The sequence below is a fragment of the Marmota marmota genome, unplaced genomic scaffold (genome assembly GCF_001458135.2).
Source record: "Marmota marmota marmota unplaced genomic scaffold, marMar, whole genome shotgun sequence".
In the NCBI taxonomy this organism is placed as follows: Eukaryota; Metazoa; Chordata; class Mammalia; order Rodentia; family Sciuridae; genus Marmota; species Marmota marmota.
This window is the reverse complement of record NW_026000037.1, coordinates 57,714,197-57,732,881: the sequence shown is the minus strand read 5'-3', so window position 1 is coordinate 57,732,881 and position 18,685 is coordinate 57,714,197. Positions and strand designations below refer to the sequence as shown.

Below are 18,685 nucleotides of genomic sequence, written 5' to 3'. Positions count from 1 at the left end.
AAAAGTTTTTTTTTTTTTTTTTTTTTTTTCCATCAGTGCAGAGAATATTAAGATAATTTTAGGGAATTTGGTAAATGTTGCCAAATTATTTTTTGGAAAGATTATATGTAGCTCATGCACAAGCAGTGCTTGAAATGGATATGTGTTTATGTACCAATGAGTTCAATCCATCGTAAAAATCTTGGGCTCAAGTATTATTAACATATGCCTTGAACTTAACCAAGGGTTGCAAACCTGACACTGAACAAATATCCAATCCAATTTATCAACTGTTTTATTATATTCTCTCTGGGTATTTCTTACTCTCATATACATACATACAAACATGTATACATATACGTATATATATAATGTTTATATGTGTATTTACACATATGTATAAATAAATTTTTGTGTGTTTGTTTATTTATTAATTTTTTTGGGTGGTACCGGGAGTTGAACCCATGGTATCACACATGCCAGGCAAGCATTCTACCACTGAGTCATATCTCCAGCCCTTCTCATTATATTTAAATTTTGTTTTATATTTTTAAAAAACAAAACCAAAAGGCGAATACATGACAACACCCAGTAAGCTCTCAGGTCTTCTTACTTTTTTTCATGTCTCCTTTGTCAGACTTAGTTGACAACATTCTATGGTCATTTGCCAGATCAGGACTTTCCACGTATAGATTATGTTGCTTTGGCTCTCTTAGTTCTTTATGTTTGCTCTGTGATGTTTGCACAAGACCTGTGGTTGCATTTTTTAGAACATCCCCTGCTTTAAATGGTATGTGACTGTACTTTCTTCATGTGAAAAAGCATTATTACATATAAAATTATTATAACAATTTTTCAAGCACACTGTTTGTGTTGGAATTAGGTTCCCATTTGGTTTTTGGTACTTGATGTACTTATTTAACCTATGATTGCCTAATCTATAGATTTTGTTTGTAAATTCTGGGATAACAATAGTAAGTACCTCAAAGGTTGTGAGAATTAAATGAGAAATATATGGCATATTAACGACTGGAATGTTTTTCATCTATTACTGTTATGTGTGGATGTAATGATACCTTAAAATTTAAATGTTTGCTTCTCTTTTTTATATGGTGAAGAATAGACAACAAATACTATCTAGTTAAATGGTCCTATGGCTAGAGCACAAGCTAATAATAGGAAGTCACTGAAAAGTAACTTTTGGGATACAGCCCCTCATTTGTGGTTGTTTCCATATTGCAGTTTTCATAATTATCTTTGAAGTGAATGTATGCTAGTTTATTTAGTTAATATACATATGCAAACTTACAGTTGTCTCATTTTTTTCATTTTATGTTATTGTGGTATTTATTATATATATAATCACTTCCTTTTAATTACCTTAGTAAACATTTTTAAGGATTTGTTTTATTGGGTAAAGGAGGTGAATATTATTTATGTTATTTAATATATGTTGTCATTGTTGTTTTCCCAGAGGGGGAATTTGGATTTTAAGGTCTATTACTATTTCTCAAGGATGAATCAATTGTCAAAGCTTTGGGGTTTTATAGAAACTGTATTGAAATACTTTGTTTATTTACTCAGCAACTGTTTTGGGGCCTGGAGTTAGCACTGGGAAAACAGATTCATAATAGTCCCTGCCTTCTAGGAGCTTGGTTGTAGTCTAATGAGGAAGATTTATTTATAATATGTAATTCATACTTTTAAAGAACACATTTGAAAGGTGGATTAGATAAAATAATCTTTGAGTTGCCAATTTTCAACTTCTGAGATAAACAAATTTTATTAGTATTACTTTGTATAGTTCTGGGGATGCAACCAAGGGCCTCCCCCCTTGCTAGTCAGGCACTCTACCACTGAGCCACATTCCCAGCCCTTTTTGTGAGTTTTATTTTCAGGCAGGGTCTTGCTGAGTTGTCCAGGCTGGCCTTGAACTTGTGAGTTCCGCCTGGTAGCTGGGATTATAGGTGTGTGCCCTGTGCTGTCAATTATTATAGTTGTTACATATACTATAGGATGGTGTTATGTTCATTGATTGGTTATGAGAAATAAAACAGACTAGTAGGATATAGGACTAGTGTTTCTTAGAATCTAGTTAGGCTTCAAGTGGACTGAATTATAAACTGGAGATTCAGGAATCACAGGGGCATTTTCTCTTGTGGGTCATAGAACAACTCTTTTCCAGTGCTGTGAAGTTCTCTCAAAAGAAGAGAAAGGTAGTTGTATTTCCTGTCACAGAGGTATGAACAAAGTACTCTCTAGAGAATAGTGTTACACAAGTTATCTGCAGTTTAACTGCTATTAAATGGTATTTTGTTGCAGTTGGTATGTCTTGATTGTTAGTGAGGTTGGATTTAATTGATATTTGTATCAGAATCCTATTATCAATTTTTTTTGAAGTCTGTATCTTAGCCATTGAATATATAGTAGTAATGTCATGTTTTGTTATATTTGATAGAACCATTTCTTTTATTGTTATTTTCCTTTTATATATTTGAATATTTTCGATTGTATGATGCCTTATACTTTTGTTGAATTCAAATACCAGTTTTTTTATCAAATTTTAAATGTATGTCTTTTAAAGTTATTACCCTCCAAAGTTTAAGTACTCTTAATTCTATTGTAATTCAGTTAATTTTATTTTTAAAGTTTGTATAGAGTTTTACCTTTCGTATTGAAGCATAACATACAGGATATACAAACAAATGAAGTAACTCAGGAAATTATTATAAATCCTGACCTGTGTAACTATCACTCAGACAAGAAATAATATTGCCAGCACTTCAGAAGCCCTCCTCCTTCCACCTGGTACAACCTTCTCCCTGCTTCCTAAAAGTAACCATTATTCTGACATAGTTAAGCCTGGATTTTAACTCAATATGAATGGACTCACACTGTGTATGTTTTGGGTCTAGTTGTTTTTGTTCCACATAATATAAGGTTTATCATATTCCTGAAACTGTAATTCATTTTCATTGCTCTGTAATATTACTTTGTAATATTACTTTACATATGAGTATATTTTACATATACATATATATCTATAAAATTATATGTGTATATATTTGAAGGAATTCTTGTATTTTGGATAAGAACTCTGTTTTTTATTAAAGCATTTCCTCCTATTCTTTGGCCTACTTTATGGTGTTTAAGAAGACATCTCAAATTCATAAAAAAGTATTCTTTTCTTTTTTATTTTTTTAATATGGGCATTTACAGCTATAAATTTCCTTTTGGGCATTGATTTAATTCATTCCACAAGTTGTTGTATGTTTTTTTTGTTGTTTTTAATTCATCTCAAGTATTTTCTCATTTTCCTTTGAGTTTTTTGAACCCATTGGTTATTTAGGAATATATTAATTTTCACATTTTTGTGAATTTCCCAGATTTCTTCCATTTCTAATTTAATTTCATTATAGTTGGAGAATATCCTTTGTATGCTTTCAGTCTTTTCCAATTTCTTGATGTTTGTAGAATATGTATTGTCTATCCTGTACAATATTCCATGTGTGCTTTAGAAGAATGTGTATAGTGTTGAGTGGAATATTCAGTTAGGTCTACTGTAGTTGATTTATGGTATTTAGAACTTATATTTCTTTGTTGATCTTCTACTAGTTCTATTCATTATTTAAAGCTGGGTATTGATAATAATAAATATAGCTCCAGCTTTTATTTATTTACTTGGAACCAAGGATTGAACCCAAGGATGCTTAACCACCGAGTCAAATCCTTTTATTAATTTTTTTTCTTTTTATTTTGAGACAGGGTGACTTTAAGTTATTTAGGACCTCACTGAGTTGCTGAGACTGGCTTTGAATTTGGACTCCTCCTGCCTCAGCCTCCCAAGCTGCTGGGATTTCAGGTGCCTGGCCCAAACTATTATTATTGAATTTTCTGTTTCCCCCTTTAATTCTGCCAGTTTTGCTTCATATTATTTTGGGGCTCTGTTATAAGGTGCATATATGTTTATAATTGTTACATTTTCTTGATAGGTTGACCCTTTGTTGTAAAATGTTCTTCTAAAAATGTTACAATTTTTGTTATAGTTTTTTTTTGATATTAGTATATGCACTCCAGCTCTTTATGGTGGCTATTTGCATGGCTTATCTTTTGCCATTCATTTACTTTCTTCCTGTTTATATTTTTTGAGTCTAAAGTATGTTCTGTAGATAGAATTTAGGTCTTATTCTTTTAAAATCCAGTCTGTTAATCCATTCACATTTAGTGTTATGCTATGGTTGGATTTATGTTGCCCATTTTGCTTTTTGTTTTCTGTATGTCTCATTTTTTTTTTGTCCTTTTCCTCATTTACAAGTTTCTTTCACATTAAGTGCAGCTTCCTACTGTAAGATTTAAATTCTTCCACTGATTTGTACATTATTTTATCAATTATTTGCTTAGTGTATTGCATTAGTTTTTAATATACATTATAGTTTATCAGGATTAAGTCAGCTATGCTAACTTAGTCCAATTATATATAGGAACTTTAATCCTATATAGCTCTTGTCAATCCCGCTCTTTTTTGTTACACATATTGCTGTGTGCTACAAACCTCAAAATACATGGTTAGAATTTTTCATATAATTATGTCTTTTAAAGAAACTGAGATAAGCTGGGGGTGGTGGCATACACCTGTAATCCCAGCGGCTCAAGAGGCTGAGGCAGGAGGATTTTGAGTTCAGAGCCAGCCTCAGCAATTTAGTGAGGCCCTAAGCAACTCAGTGAGACCCTGTGTCTAAATAAAATACAAAAAAGGGCTAGGGATGTGACTCAGTGGTTGAGTTTCCCTGAGTTCAATCCTCGGTATGCAAAAAAAAAAAAAGAAAGAAACTGAAATAAAGAAGGAAAGCACATATTTATAGTTAGTTTCCTTTTTATTTAACATTTTTGTTTCTCTTTATTTCTTCTTATAGATTCAGTTTGCCATTTGGTGTCTTTTCATTACTTCAATGAAATTTTTCTTTACCTGCCTCCTTTATGCTATTATTGTCAAATATATAGCAAAAATATGTCAAATATATATGTTATGGACTTAACATTTATAATCATGTACATGCAATATATACGTTTGTTATTTAAATCAATTAAGAAAGGGGAATATGCAATTACACTTATGTGATTATTTTTACATGCACTCATGTTTTTTTCATGTAGATTGAATTACTCTCTGGGGTAGCCAGACTGATTCTGAGTCTTTGCCTGCTTTAGTCTGCAGTTCAGCCTTTTTAGAGAATTTTAAATTTCATATATTGTTTGTTTCATCTCCAAAATTTTCATTTTGAAGATAATTTTTATCTTTTCATTAATATTCTTTATTTGATGAGACATTGTCTTCATCCTTTCCTTTAATTTTTAAACATGATTTCTTTTTTAATTCTTTGAATACATTTATTATAACTGCTTTGTACTCTGCTGAATTCAGCATCTGGGGCCCTCTCAGAAACAGATTCTTTTGCCTGCATTCCCTCCCTCCCCCCATGTTTAGCTGAACACTTTTCTGTTGTTTCCAGTGTTTCACGATGCTTTGTTGAAAACCGAACACTGCAGATGATAAGATTATAGTAACTGCATGTGGATTCCTCACCCCCAGGAATTGTTGCTGTTTACTTACTTATTTGTTTAGTGACTTACGTGGAGTAGTTCAGTGAAGTCTATCTTCCCCACAGTGTGCAGCCTGTGTTGTTGCCTCTTAGAGGATACTGTTTTGGACATGTGCATGATCTTCTTGACCATAAGGATTGTTGTTTTGGTCCTGCTTTCTTTATCATTTCTTTCCTTGATGTCTCCACTAAGTTTTTGACTGGTTTACTGTTGTCATCTTCCACTAATTGCTCTGTTATTATCAAAATCCTGGAGTTAAATTGCTCCACAGTCTGATCACATTAAAGTCAGGCCTCTTGGCAGAAGCTAATTGTTGTCAAGCTTTAAACTTGTGCTTACCCCAGGGAGGGTTCTTATTACCTTTCTCTTTTGCGCATTCTCTCTGTTAAACTTGAGCTGTTCTGCACCTTTGCTTTTTGCCACACTATCATTGGAACTGCTAGCTTCCTTTTAGTTGTTTACTGTTTAAGATCTTCATAGTTTTTGACAATGCTCTTAGGAATGAACTTTCCTAGTCTGTTTCAAACAAAGGGTTCTATAGATGGTATTGCAAAACTTTGTATGCATTACCACTCAATCTGTAAGCTGGCCGTCACTTCTGAAGTTCTACCTACCATTGCTTTAGGAATGGGGCACCTAAATGAGAGTGGTAGCCTCTGTTCTTCTCAGCTTCCTTCTCCACATGAAGAGCCAGTGACTTCCAAGTGAGTGATTGGCATAAAGTGTTTTTGTCCTACTCTACCTAGGGTAGAGCTTCTGTCTTACAAGTGAGAGTTGGATTGGGAGAAGGGAGTTCTTCTCATCCTTGCTTGCTTGGAACACAATTTTGCAACATGAGGCTAGGGTTTCAGGGCAGGGTTGTGAGAGATGCCAGCAGCTTTCTCTGCCTAGTAGTAGTCCTAGACTGAGAGCTGAGGAGCTGGCATGCACCTGCCTGGTATGATAGTTCCACCACATTGAGTTGAGAGGGTAGGAATGGAAGTTGGTTGTGGTTCATGTGTCACAGATGCTTGCTCTTCTTACCATATTGAATAGATGATTTAAATAAAATAATAATTTTTGCTAGTTACATGATTATCTCAGTGGAGAGATGGATTTATAGAGCTCCTCATATTACTATTTCTGAAGTCCCATTCTTATATATAATATCTTCAGAAATGTTGTCATTATGTTATGTTTTTCCATGTTCTTTCTGAAACTGTTTTCTTCCGTATGGTGTGAAGTAGGAGTAGGTTTTATTTCTGCATGATTATCCTGTTGGACCAGCACCATTTACTGAAAAGCTTTGTCCCCCTACTGTTTTGTTAGTGCTGCCTGTTTTATAGATCAAGTATCTGTACACTGTTCTGTTTCTGTGCTCTTATGTCTATATCATTTATCTGTTCTGCTAGTACCATTTGTCTTAATTATTATATCTTCTTAATAAACTTGATAGGCAGTAACCTTATGGGCAGTAAAAGAATTCTTCCTCCTTCTAGGGAGGCAGAATTCTAAAGATGTTCCCCCAAAGTTTCTGTCCCTTGTTTATTCAATTACGTATTAATCTAGATATTGCTGTGTAGGGATTTGCAGATTTAATTAAGGTTACTGATTAACAGACCTTGAAATCGTGAGATTATCTTTATTGAAGCTGAAGAGGGAAGCAGAAGAGAGATGCAACAGAAGGAAAGGTCAGCGAGAGATTGCTTCAAGATTTTGAACTACCGTTGCTAGCTTTGAACTGAAGCCATGAGCCAGGGAATGGAGGTAGCTTCTAGAAGTTGAGACCAACCACCTCTGAGAGAAAGGAAATGGGGATTTCAGTCCTGTAGCTGCTTGGAATTTAATTTTGCCAACCTCCTGAATGAACCTGGAAAACATACTCTTCCCTGTGGCATTTTTATAGGAACAGTCTGACAGACATTTTGATTTTATCCTTTTGAAATTCTGAGCAGGGAATTAGTTGAGAGCCATACTTTTCTGAGATTTCTGACTCACAGAAACTGGAGATAATAAATGGGTATTTTTTAATCTGCTAAGTTTGTAGTAATTTGTTAAGACAGCAATAAAAAATACTTTATTGATTTTCTTCAGAATTGCCTTGGTTATTTTGACTCTTGAAAGTTCTATAAAAAGCAACCTATTAGTGGTTTGATTGAGATTATATTGAATCTATAGATCATGTCTTTATAATAAAGTTTCATGCCATATAGATAATATATTCCACTCATCATTTCAGTAATTTATAGGTCCTTTGTATCGATCTTATATAATTATTGTTATATTTATCGGTGGTTAATGTTTTTTAATGTGGTTATAAACTCTCTCTTTTATCTTTTGATTTGTTGCTGATATGTAGAAACAGATGTTTTTTATATATTGACTTGGTAACAAGCAATCTTGCTTATAATTCTGTTAATTTATCTCAGATTCTTTTGTATTTTCTCTGAATATATTACCTATGGATAGTAATGGTTTCATCTTTTCAATCCTACTATTATTTATTTATTTTTCTAGCCTTATTATAACAACTCTGACTTGGTACAGTGGTGATAAGAGTGGTTAGAGTGGAAATCTTATTTGGTTTTTAATTTTAGACATGAGAGAAAATCTTGAAATATTTTACAATCTAGTATATAGGCATTTGGGTCTATACCTTCTCAGATAAAGGGAATTCTTTGCTATTCCTAGTTACTGGGTTTTCTTTTTTATTTGTTTATTTAAATTATGTGTGGATGTTGAATTATTAAATGCTTGTTCTGTATCTATTTCAGGGAATTATATAACTTTTATCCAGATTTTTAAAAATATGGTGGATTATATTATTGCTCTGTAAAGTTTTAAAACCAACCTTGCATTCCTAGACTAATCCAAACCTTGTGTGAGCTGTACAAATTTGCTATACAAATTGCTGATTTTCTTTGCTTTTCTTTTTTGTTTTGGAGGGGAGGTTTACCAGGGAATTAACTCAGGTTCACTTGACCACTGCTTGTCTTTTGTTTAGTACTTTTGCACCTGCATTTTCGAATTAGTTTTATTTCTTCATTTTTTATTATTGAGATTTTTTTCAATAATATGTATTTTATTTTTTATTTTGAGTATTACTGAGTTGCCCAGGCTAGCCTCCAACTTGGGATCATCCTGCCTTAGCCTGTTGAGTTAGCTGTGATCAGAGTGACTTTCCTTTCTTATAACGTCCTTGTTAGGTTTTGTATCAAGATAACAGCTTCATAAAACCAAGTTGGGAAGTACTTTTGCTTTTGTCATTATCTCCAAGAATTTATATAAGAAGATTGTTATATTTTCTTTGAAATTTGAGAATTTACTGGTCAATCCATTCAGGCCTGGATTTTTCTTTATGGAAAAGTTTTAAGTAATAGGTTTGATTTCCATAATGTCTTAGATTCTTCAGGGTTTCAATTTTCATAACAGTTTTGGTAAATTGTAATTTTTAAGAATTTCTCCATTTTTTTCTTTTTTGGTGGTGCTTGGCCTAGAAAACAGGGCCTTTCACATGCAGAACAAATGCCCTACCACTGAGCTATACCCTAGGCCCTCTCTATTTTTCCCAAAAGTTTCAAATGTGTCTGCATAAGACTGTAATAGTTCTTTGTAATCTTTCTAATGTCTATAGGATCTGTAGTGATTTTTTTTTTTTTTTTATTCCAGGTAGTTGCCATCTATATCACATTGCTTTTTCCTTGAGTAGTTTTATCTGTTTATCAGGCATTTTGTTTTTCATATGGGGATTGAACCAAGGGGCACTTAACCATCAAGCCATATCCTCAGCCCTTTTTAAATTTTTTATTTATAGGCAAGGTCTCACTAAGTTGCTGAGACTAGCTTTGAACTTGAAATCCTCCTGCCTCAGCCTTCCACCGTGCCCAGATAACAGGGCCTTTTTGAGAAATTGGTTTTTAGGTATGTTCATTCTTTCTCCTTTGTATTCTACTTAATTGATTTTTGTTTATTTTTATTATTCTCCTTTATTAACTTTGGGTTTCATTTGCTATTCTTTTATAGACTTTGAGACAAATGCTTAATTCTTATTTTCAGCCTGTTTGCCCCTCCAATATATGTATTTGAGGTAATAAAGTTCTCAAAGCATGGGTCTAATGTCCTACCTCCGTTTTTTTTTTTTTGCTGTTTTAGAAATTGAAGTGAAATTTACATAACATACAATTAACTATTTTAAAGTTATGATTAAGTGGCTTTCTGTAAGTTTTGATTTGTGTGTATCCATGTATGTATGTATATATTATTTGTATTTGATTTAGTTCAAAACATTCTTAATTTTCATGATTTGATCTTTGATTCATGGGTTATTTAGAAGTATATTGCTTAATTTTTAAACATGTGAGCTGTCTAGATTTTTAATTTCATTTCACTGTAGTAAGAATCAAATCTTTAATATTTTTAGTTCTTTGAAATTCGAGATTTATGACTTGGGGTAAGTATTCCTTGTCTAGAACAACAATGACAGCAGGTTTTGTAGGCTTTAGTTGTGAGATGTGGTATGTTTGTCAGTTATGTCCAGTTTCTTTTTCAAATCCTATTTAATGAAAGATTTACTAAAATGTTTCCAATTATCATGTATAGTTTGTTTTATATTTTAAATGTTATTTATGCTGACAAATTTTTGTATGTGCTTGGTAAACCTTTTACTTTCATGAGGTTTATCTTAGTAATCTCTTTAGCATCTCTTTACCTTTAGTAATATATTTTGCCTGATAGTACTCTTCATCTTGTGTACATGTTCATTTGGTGTGTGCATGATAAATTCTTTTCCATTCTTTAAACTACAATTTATGTTTTAGCTCTCTTGAAAGTAGCATATATTATTATTATTTTAAAATATAGCCTGTCCATGTTTGTCCTTTAAGTGGAACATTGAGTACATTTATGTTTAATAAACGTACTGATAAATTTGAGTTTAAATTGGTATTCCTAATAAATGTTTTTTTTTTAATATTTTGGTTCGTCTGAACTTTATTCTCTACATTCTTTTGGATTGTTATTATTTTTCATTCCCCAAAACCCATCCATACAATTGGATTAATAGTTACATTGTCTTTTGTTATTTTTTCAATGTTTATTCTGGAGATTACAGTAGGACTCCTTGACATGTAAAAGTGTTATGTAAGTAGTAGTTTTCCTTCTTCCTGATGAATGTATCAACTTTAGAAGACGTTAATTGTATATTTCACTCTCTAGAATTATGTGCTGTTACTAAATAATTCAATTACGTATTATAACCCACTCACAAAATATTATCATTAGTGTTTGATATGTTTAAATTTTTCTATAAATTTACCTTTCTCTCTGTCTCTCTCTCTCTTTTTTTTTTTTTTGGTAGTTGTAGATGGACAGAATGCCTTCATTTTATTTGTTCATTTTTATGTGGTGCTGAGGGTTGAACCCAGTGCCTCATGCATGAAGGACAAGTGCTCTACCTCTGAGCTACAGCCCCAGTTCTTATCTTTCTCTTTTAGCTCTTCATTCTTTAGTGCATCTTTGGGCTTCTAGGTGTTTTTTTTTTTTTTTTTTTTGACTTATCTGAGAAATTCTGCCTCTTTGTTGTTGTTGTTCTGATAATGTCCTGTTTTACATCTATATTTTTCAAGAGTGGTTTTGTTTGGCTTGACATAGAATTCTAGGTAGGCAGTTATTTTTATTAACATGTTATATACTGCCCCATTGAAACCTAGTTTTCATTATCTCTTTGAAAGTCAGTTACCAGCCTTATTTTTCCTTTGTGATCTTGCTTATGACTTTGGGGGGGGGGTGGTATTTTTTTATTTTCATCAGTTTTACTGAAATGTCTAGATGTGATTGTCTTTCATTTGTTCTATGGGTATTCCAGAACTTATATCTGTGACTTGGGCTTGCACTTGTCAGTGACACTAGAGGCTGTGACTATAGTTAACATTTAAAAGTTAAGTTTAGTTTCTTACATTTTAAGATCTCAGTAGCCATGACTTGCTATTGGATATTGTATTGGAAGATGGAGGACATTTGCATCATTGCAGAAAGTTATATTGGACAGCACTAGTGAGGGCTTTCATCAATTTTTGATAATTCTCAGACCATATTTCTTCAGAAAGTATTCTTAACTTGTCATTGTTTTTTCTATACTCCAGTTATTTATGTATTAGACCTTCTTACATGTGCCTTATCTTTTCTACTTTCTCCTCTACATTTCCCATCTTTTTATTTGTGTACATTTTAAAAGATATTTTTCTGACCAACTCTCCAGTTTATTCTTTCTTAAGCTGATTCTGATATACTGTCAAATTCATCCATTGAGCTCATCATTTAGGTTCTTTTACTTTTTAATTCTAGAATTAAACTTGGTTCTCTTACTTTCAGAGTCACTGGTAAAGTTTCAATCTTAATATTCAATCAGTTTTTTGGAAGTCTATATTTGTATCACCTAGAGTTTTTTGGGTTTTGTCCCATATTTCATTTGCTTTTCAGTCACGTGTTATTTTCTTAGATTTCTGGCTAATTTTTGCTGGGTATGGGACATTGTATAGGAAAACTATAGAAATAATTTGAGGCCTATAATGGTGGTAATCTTCTGTGAGAGAATTTACGTTTAATTTTGGCAGAATATAGGTATTATAAATCTCAGATTGTTTTAATTTATTGTTAAGGATTGAGATGTTTGGAAGCTGAGCCTAATTCTCTTCACTGTTGCTCTGATTTTGGAATCTCAACCCAGTTTCGGGGAGACTGGATTTCATTTTTTGTCTGATTAGGCCAGTGAGGCTGTCATGTGTTTTACTGAGCTTCTCAGCCTCACAGTCACTAGTTCTTGAACCAGAAGATAGATAGGGGAAGAGAAAGCTTGTATACCAGATTCACCTTTCTGAAGTGTTCTTCTTTTTCTGAATTTTGTTCCCAAGATTCTTCACTGCAGACTTCTTTTGAATTTAGTCCAGTTTTTCAGATTTCCTCAGCCAGAAGGTTGGTCTTATTTACCTGAACCACTGGAAGTAGATAGAAATTTATTGTTTGCTTTTTTAAAAAATACTTTAATTGGTTTCAAAAATTGGGTGGATTTGAATTTTCTCCTTTCCCAGCTCCCTTCTTTTTTCACTCCCTCTTTAACTTTCTTTTGTTTAAATTGTAAGTTGGTTATGTACAGAACTTGAATATGGTCAATTTGTATAACAGCCATCTAGAGTTGTAGGTTTAATTTCAAGCACAGATATCTTTCCCTTTGATGTCTTCAAGATTTCTGAAGTTTGTAAAGTCATTCTCTGGCAACCAATTCATACCAGTGATAAGTTATATTTGTGTTCAAGTAAATTCAGACCTCCCTCCCACTGTGTGTGTGTTTGTGTGTTTATTTATTTTAAACAACTGTTTGTTTTTTCCTTTAAGAAATAGTTATAATGAAACTGATACAATGAGCCTGGCATGGATAATGAGTCATGATGTTTAAAATTGTCATTTATAAGAATTTATAACTTCATGTTTATATGTATTTGGCTAGAATAACTTAATGCAAAACTATGCTTTAATGATAGGAAGAGGGGCTGAGATTGTAGCTTAGTGGTAACACTTGCCTAGCACATGTGAGGCACTGGGTTTGATTCTTAGCACCACATAAAAATAAATAAATAAAGGTGTTGTGTCCAACTATAGCTAAGACAAATTTTTTTTTTTTAAATAAAATAAAGGTGTCCATCTACAACTAAAACTATTTTTTAAAATTATAGGAAGAACCTTGTAGCTTTCTTGGTTTGGGGAATATTTTCATACATTGTAGTTATTGGTTAATTTTTTGTTATCTGGTTCTGGGGTTTGAACCCAGGGCCTTATGTATGATAGTTAAGTGCTCTATCACTGAGTTACCTCCAGCCCCAAGCTAAATTTGTTAATCATCAAAGATAGTGATAGTAAATGTATAAATTTAGTTATATGGTATCTTGGGTTACTTTTTTGTTTTCTACTATGTGAAAGTATGACATATTGAGTAAGTTAGCACACAATCCTTCCACTTAAATACAGTTTTCTGATTCTAAAAAAGCTGTTTTGTAGTGAGTTACAATCACAGTGGAGTTGTGCTTTTTCAGAAGTTAATTTCGTAGTCAGTATTTGTAACTTTCTTTAATAATTTAATAGCTGGGATCTACTTTGTTAATGGACACATGTACTAGTCCTTCAATGTTGACTATTTTTTCAGCTCTTTGCTTTTAGTTATTTCCATGTAGGTTAACAAAATGCATCACACATCTTTGCCACTTTGTTTCTTTAAATTACTGGTATTTGAGCAGTAGTTTAATATAAAAACTGTCAGCTTTAGAAACAGTACAGTGTAATACCGTATATGCCTTTGAAAAATTTTATGCCTCACACATTGTTGTTATTGTTTTAATTTGTTGGTCAAGGTTTTTAGTCAAAAAATATGGATGTCTTCATGGCTGTTAACTGTATCACGAGTTGTACACAGTTATAGTACTAGTAGGACCACACACATGATGCAGTTGAATGGAAACATTGCTGCTCTAGTGGTAGTGTTTTTAAGAAGTGCTTTGGTTTGTTAAGTAGGTATGATATTCTAGGTTATTTTTACATGTTTTTTATTTCTAAGAGACTAAACAGTGTTTGTTAATCTTTCCTATTTGTGGTGTATGGTGTTTTTTGTTTTGCTTTTTTTTTTGGTACTGGTATTTAACCCAGGGACACTTAACCACTGAGCCACATCCCAGCCATTTTTTATTTCTTATTTTGAGCAGGGTCTTACTGAATTGCCCAGGGCTTCACTAAGTTGCTGAGTCTGGCTTTGAACTTGAGATTTTCTTGCCTCAGCCTCCTAAGCCGTAGGGGTTACAGGTATGCACCACCATGCCCAGCCTATTTGTAATGTGTTTTAAGAATTTTTCAAAACTTCTAAAATTTGCTCAAGGAATTGCTTCATCATAAAATTATCTAGATCTGGTTTGTTTTGTTTTTTAAGGAGGAAGAAAAGTAGAAACTGAGATTTCATTGTGGACGCAGTTACTATGGGCCTATTATTACTACTTGTTTGCTCCCAGTGCTTACTTTCACTATAACACTAACTACAAGGAGTGCAGTAATTTGTATGTTAGGATTACTTGCATTTGTTTAGACTATCTAGTTTTCTTTTCTACACTGAGACAAAATGGGATTTTTTGGAGGGGGTAAATTATATTATCTTAACCCCAAAATACTGTCTTCTGAAATTTTGGAGGCTTGAAATAGATACTTTCAAATGAGTGTTCCTGGCTATCTGATAGTCTCTTTACCAGGATCAATTCATAGTAGTATCTGCTTTCTACTTACTAGAATCAAGATAAATATATAAGATATGTTGTTTTAAGTATCTTAATATCCAGCAATTATTCTCTTTTAAATTTTGTGTTAATAAGTTAACTGGCTTAAACAAAGGTGAGTGGCTAGTTAGAACATTGTCAAAACTTCTGATTTTAGTAGACATGGTAGTTACCTTTGAAAACTAACATGATGAATTACAATTCCTATTTCTACCCACTTTAAAACCTTGCTTTAAAAAAAATCTTTTAAGAAATTGTTAAGATAAAAGTGATGCACACTATAAATTATCATTAGCTTTGAGCAATTTTACACACATACTTTTTTTTTTAAGGGCTTGGAACAGAACGCAGGTTTTCATGCATGGTAGGCAATCCACTCTATACTGAGCATTTAAAATCCTCAGCTTTTTATTGTACATTTTAATGGTATTTAAAAATTCCTTTTCTAAACTTGTGTAAAATAAAAGTGACTTTCAGCCCAAGTTATTTGAGAGCACAAAGCTATCTAACTAGTTAGTTGTATAAAGCCTATATTTACTAAGAGTGCCCTAAAAGCAGTTAGTTATTCCTAAGACTAAGGCTTATTCTAGATACTAGTATTAAAAATAAAGTGGATTCATATGTGCCTGGCATACGTAGATATCTTTGTGTGTGTGTATGTATGTGTGTTCCTGAGAATTTAACTTGGGACTCTGTCACTGAGCTACATCTCTGGGCCTTTTTAGTTTTAATTTTGAGGCAGGATCTGTCTAAATTGCCCAGTTTAGCTTCCAGTTTGTGATCCTCCTGCTTCAAGTTCTTGGGTCACTGGGATTATAGATATGTGCTGCCATGCACAGTTTATGTAGCTGTCTTGGTGGTAGAAATCAAATAACCACAGAAGACTGACTTTTTATTTCTCAAATATCACATTATTGAATCAGTATTTTTAGTTTTGATATTTACTGTTTCCTCCCTGCCTCCCTCCCACCTTCCCTCTTCCTTCTTTCTTTTTCTGTGGTATGGAGATTGAACCATGATAGGCAAGCACTGTACCATTGAGCTACATCCCAGCCCTCTCAAACTTTTTATTTAGAGTTAGAGTTGTTGCAATCTCTGTTCATTGTGAGTTTTGCCATAGACAGTATGCAAATAAATGAGTATAGCTGTGTTCAAATGAAACCTTTATGGACACAAAAATCTGAATTTCATATGTTTATATATGGTAGTTACCTTTGAAATGTTCTAACTAGCCACTCACCTTTGTTTAAGCCAGTTAACTTATTAACACAAAATTTAAAAGAGAATAATTGCTGGATATTAAGATACTTAAAACAACATATCTTATATATTTATCTTGATTCTAGTAAGTAGAAAGCAGATACTACTATGAATTGATCCTGGTAAAGAGACTATCAGATAGCCTGCCTACCTCTGGATGGCATAATAAAATGGTCTTCTTGAGGGTTAGGTTTGTAGCTCAGTGGCAGAGCGCTTGCCTAACCCATGTGAGGCACTGGGTTTGATCCTTAGCACCACATAAAAACAAATAACTAAAATAAAGATATTGTGTCCATTTACAACTAAAAAATATATTTTTTTAAAAAATGGTCTTTTTGGGCTGGGCGGAGTGGCACATGCCTGTAATCCCAGCATCTTGGGATGTGGAGGCGGGAGAATTGTAAGTTCAAAATCAGCCTCAGCAAAAGTGAGGTGCGAAGCAACTCAGTGAGACCCTTTCTCTAAATAAAATACAAAATTGGGCTGGGGATGTAGCTCAGTGTTTGAGTGCCCCTGAGTGCAATACCAAAAAAAAAAAAAAAAGATCTTCTTGGGATATCTTCTAATCCCCCACATATTTAAAAAAGGTAAAACTGTGTTTGGGAGACTGAGGCAGAAAGGTTATAAATTCAAGGCCAGCCTGGGCAACTTGGTAGATCCTGTCTCCAAAAATAAAAAGAGCTTGTGAGGTAGCTCAGTGGTAGAACACCCCTGGGTTTGGTCCCAAGTACTTCATAAACAAACAAAGTGAAACTGTGCATGTAAAAGATGGTTATTATAAAAACAGGCAGTGCTGCCTACCTCTGGATGGCATAATTTTTCCTGAGGAAGTCGAATACTTCAAGTCATCCAATTATCCCAAGTATTTTTTTCAAGTTTTAAAAAAAGAGCATATGTTCCTCTTTTAATAAAGTCGGAGACCAAAATTTTTAGCTCTGTTGATTAGAGCAAATATTTTAGCTGGAAATATTTTAAAGAATTTTAAAATTGTGATGAAGAGTACATGACATAAAATTTACAATCTTGATCATTTCAAAATTAAGTAGTGCTAAATATATTCATTTTGTTGTGCAACTAGTCTCCAAAATGTTTTCCTCTTGCCAAACTGGAACTCTGTATCCTTTAAACAACAGTTACTTGCCATTCTTCTCTGCCTCCAGCCCCTGACAACCACAATTGTACTTTTTGTTTCTATGAATTTGGCTATTCTCAATACCTCAGATAAGTGGAATCATACAATATTTGTCCCTTTGTGACTTGACTTACTTAGTATAATGTTTTCAGGGTACATCCATTTTGCATTGTTTCAGAATTCCCTTTGTTAATCTTTAAGGCAGAATAACATTCTACAGTATATATATATCATGTTTTATTTATCTATTTCTTTCACCTCTTGATTATTATGCACAGTGCTTCAAGTAGGTGTGTAAATATCTCTTTTGAGAACCTACTTTTATTTCTTTTGGATATACACTGGAAAGTGGGATTGATGAACCCTTTGCTATTTTTAATCTTTTGAGGAATAGCCATTGCTATCTTGGTTTCTCCAATGACTGTATGATTTTACATTCCTGCCAGCAGTACACAGAGGTTCCAGTTTCTTTACATCCTTGCCAATGCTTATTTTCATTTTTTGGTTAGCTTTACTGGGTGTGTGGTTTTAAAATATATATTTCCCTAGTTATTAGTGATGTGGAGTATCTCTTTTTTGTAGTACTGGGGAATTGAACCCAGGGCCTCACAATGTGGTAGGCAAGTATTCTAATACCCATCTTGTTTTACTTTATTTTGAGACAGGGTCTCATTTAATTATCCAGACTGTCCTTGAACTTGGAGATGTGTTTGCCTCAGCCTCCTGAGTAGCTGGGATTCCCAGTGTGTGCTATTACACCTGGCTGCATCTTTGTTTACAACTAACATTTAAAAATTTTTTTATTTGTTCTTTTTATTTATATATGTCAGTAGAATGTATTTTGACATATCACACATACATGGAGTATAACTCAATCTAATTAGGATCCCATTCTTGTGGTTGAACAAATGTAGAGTTATAATGGTTGTGTATTCATATATGAACATAGGAAAGTTCTGTCCAGTGCATTCTGTTTTGCCTGTTCCCTTCCTTTCATTCCCCTTTGTCTAATCCAGCGAACTTTTATTTTTCCCCCAACCTTTTCTACACAGTAAAGCATCCACATATCAGAGAGACCTTTCAGCCTTTGGTTTTTTGGGATTGGCTTATTTCACTTTATAACATTTTTAATAGACGGATCGTAATTATGTGCATGTATGTGCATGTATGGGATACAATGTGATGTTTAGATATATTAAACCAATTAACATTCATCATCTCATTTATTTTTTGTGAAAAGACATTTGAAATTTACTTATTTTGAAATATAGTACATTTTAAATTATTATTATTATTAACAGAAACATTGTACCTTTGAACCAGTATTTCTCCCCACTCCTTCCCCACCACCTCTGATAATCACCATTCTACTCTTTGCTTTGAGTTTAACTCTTTCTTCCCCTCCCCTCCCCTCCCCTCCCCTCCCCTT

General features: G+C 33.2%; 1 protein-coding gene across 2 annotated transcripts in view; it reads left to right on the top strand.

The window, feature by feature from the left end:
• The window catches only part of Tlk1 (tousled like kinase 1), a 139,217-nt gene that overhangs the window by 13,253 nt on the left and 107,279 nt on the right, over positions 1–18,685 (top strand). Inside the window, exon 1 of one of the 2 annotated variants that reach the window (XM_015479307.2) lies at positions 9,461–9,480. The exons of the other annotated variant lie outside the window; for it this stretch is intronic. The gene's annotated coding sequence lies outside the window, so the exon portion shown is untranslated. Of the gene's footprint in view, positions 1–9,460; positions 9,481–18,685 lie in introns of those variants that run through there. 2 annotated transcript variants of the gene reach the window in all.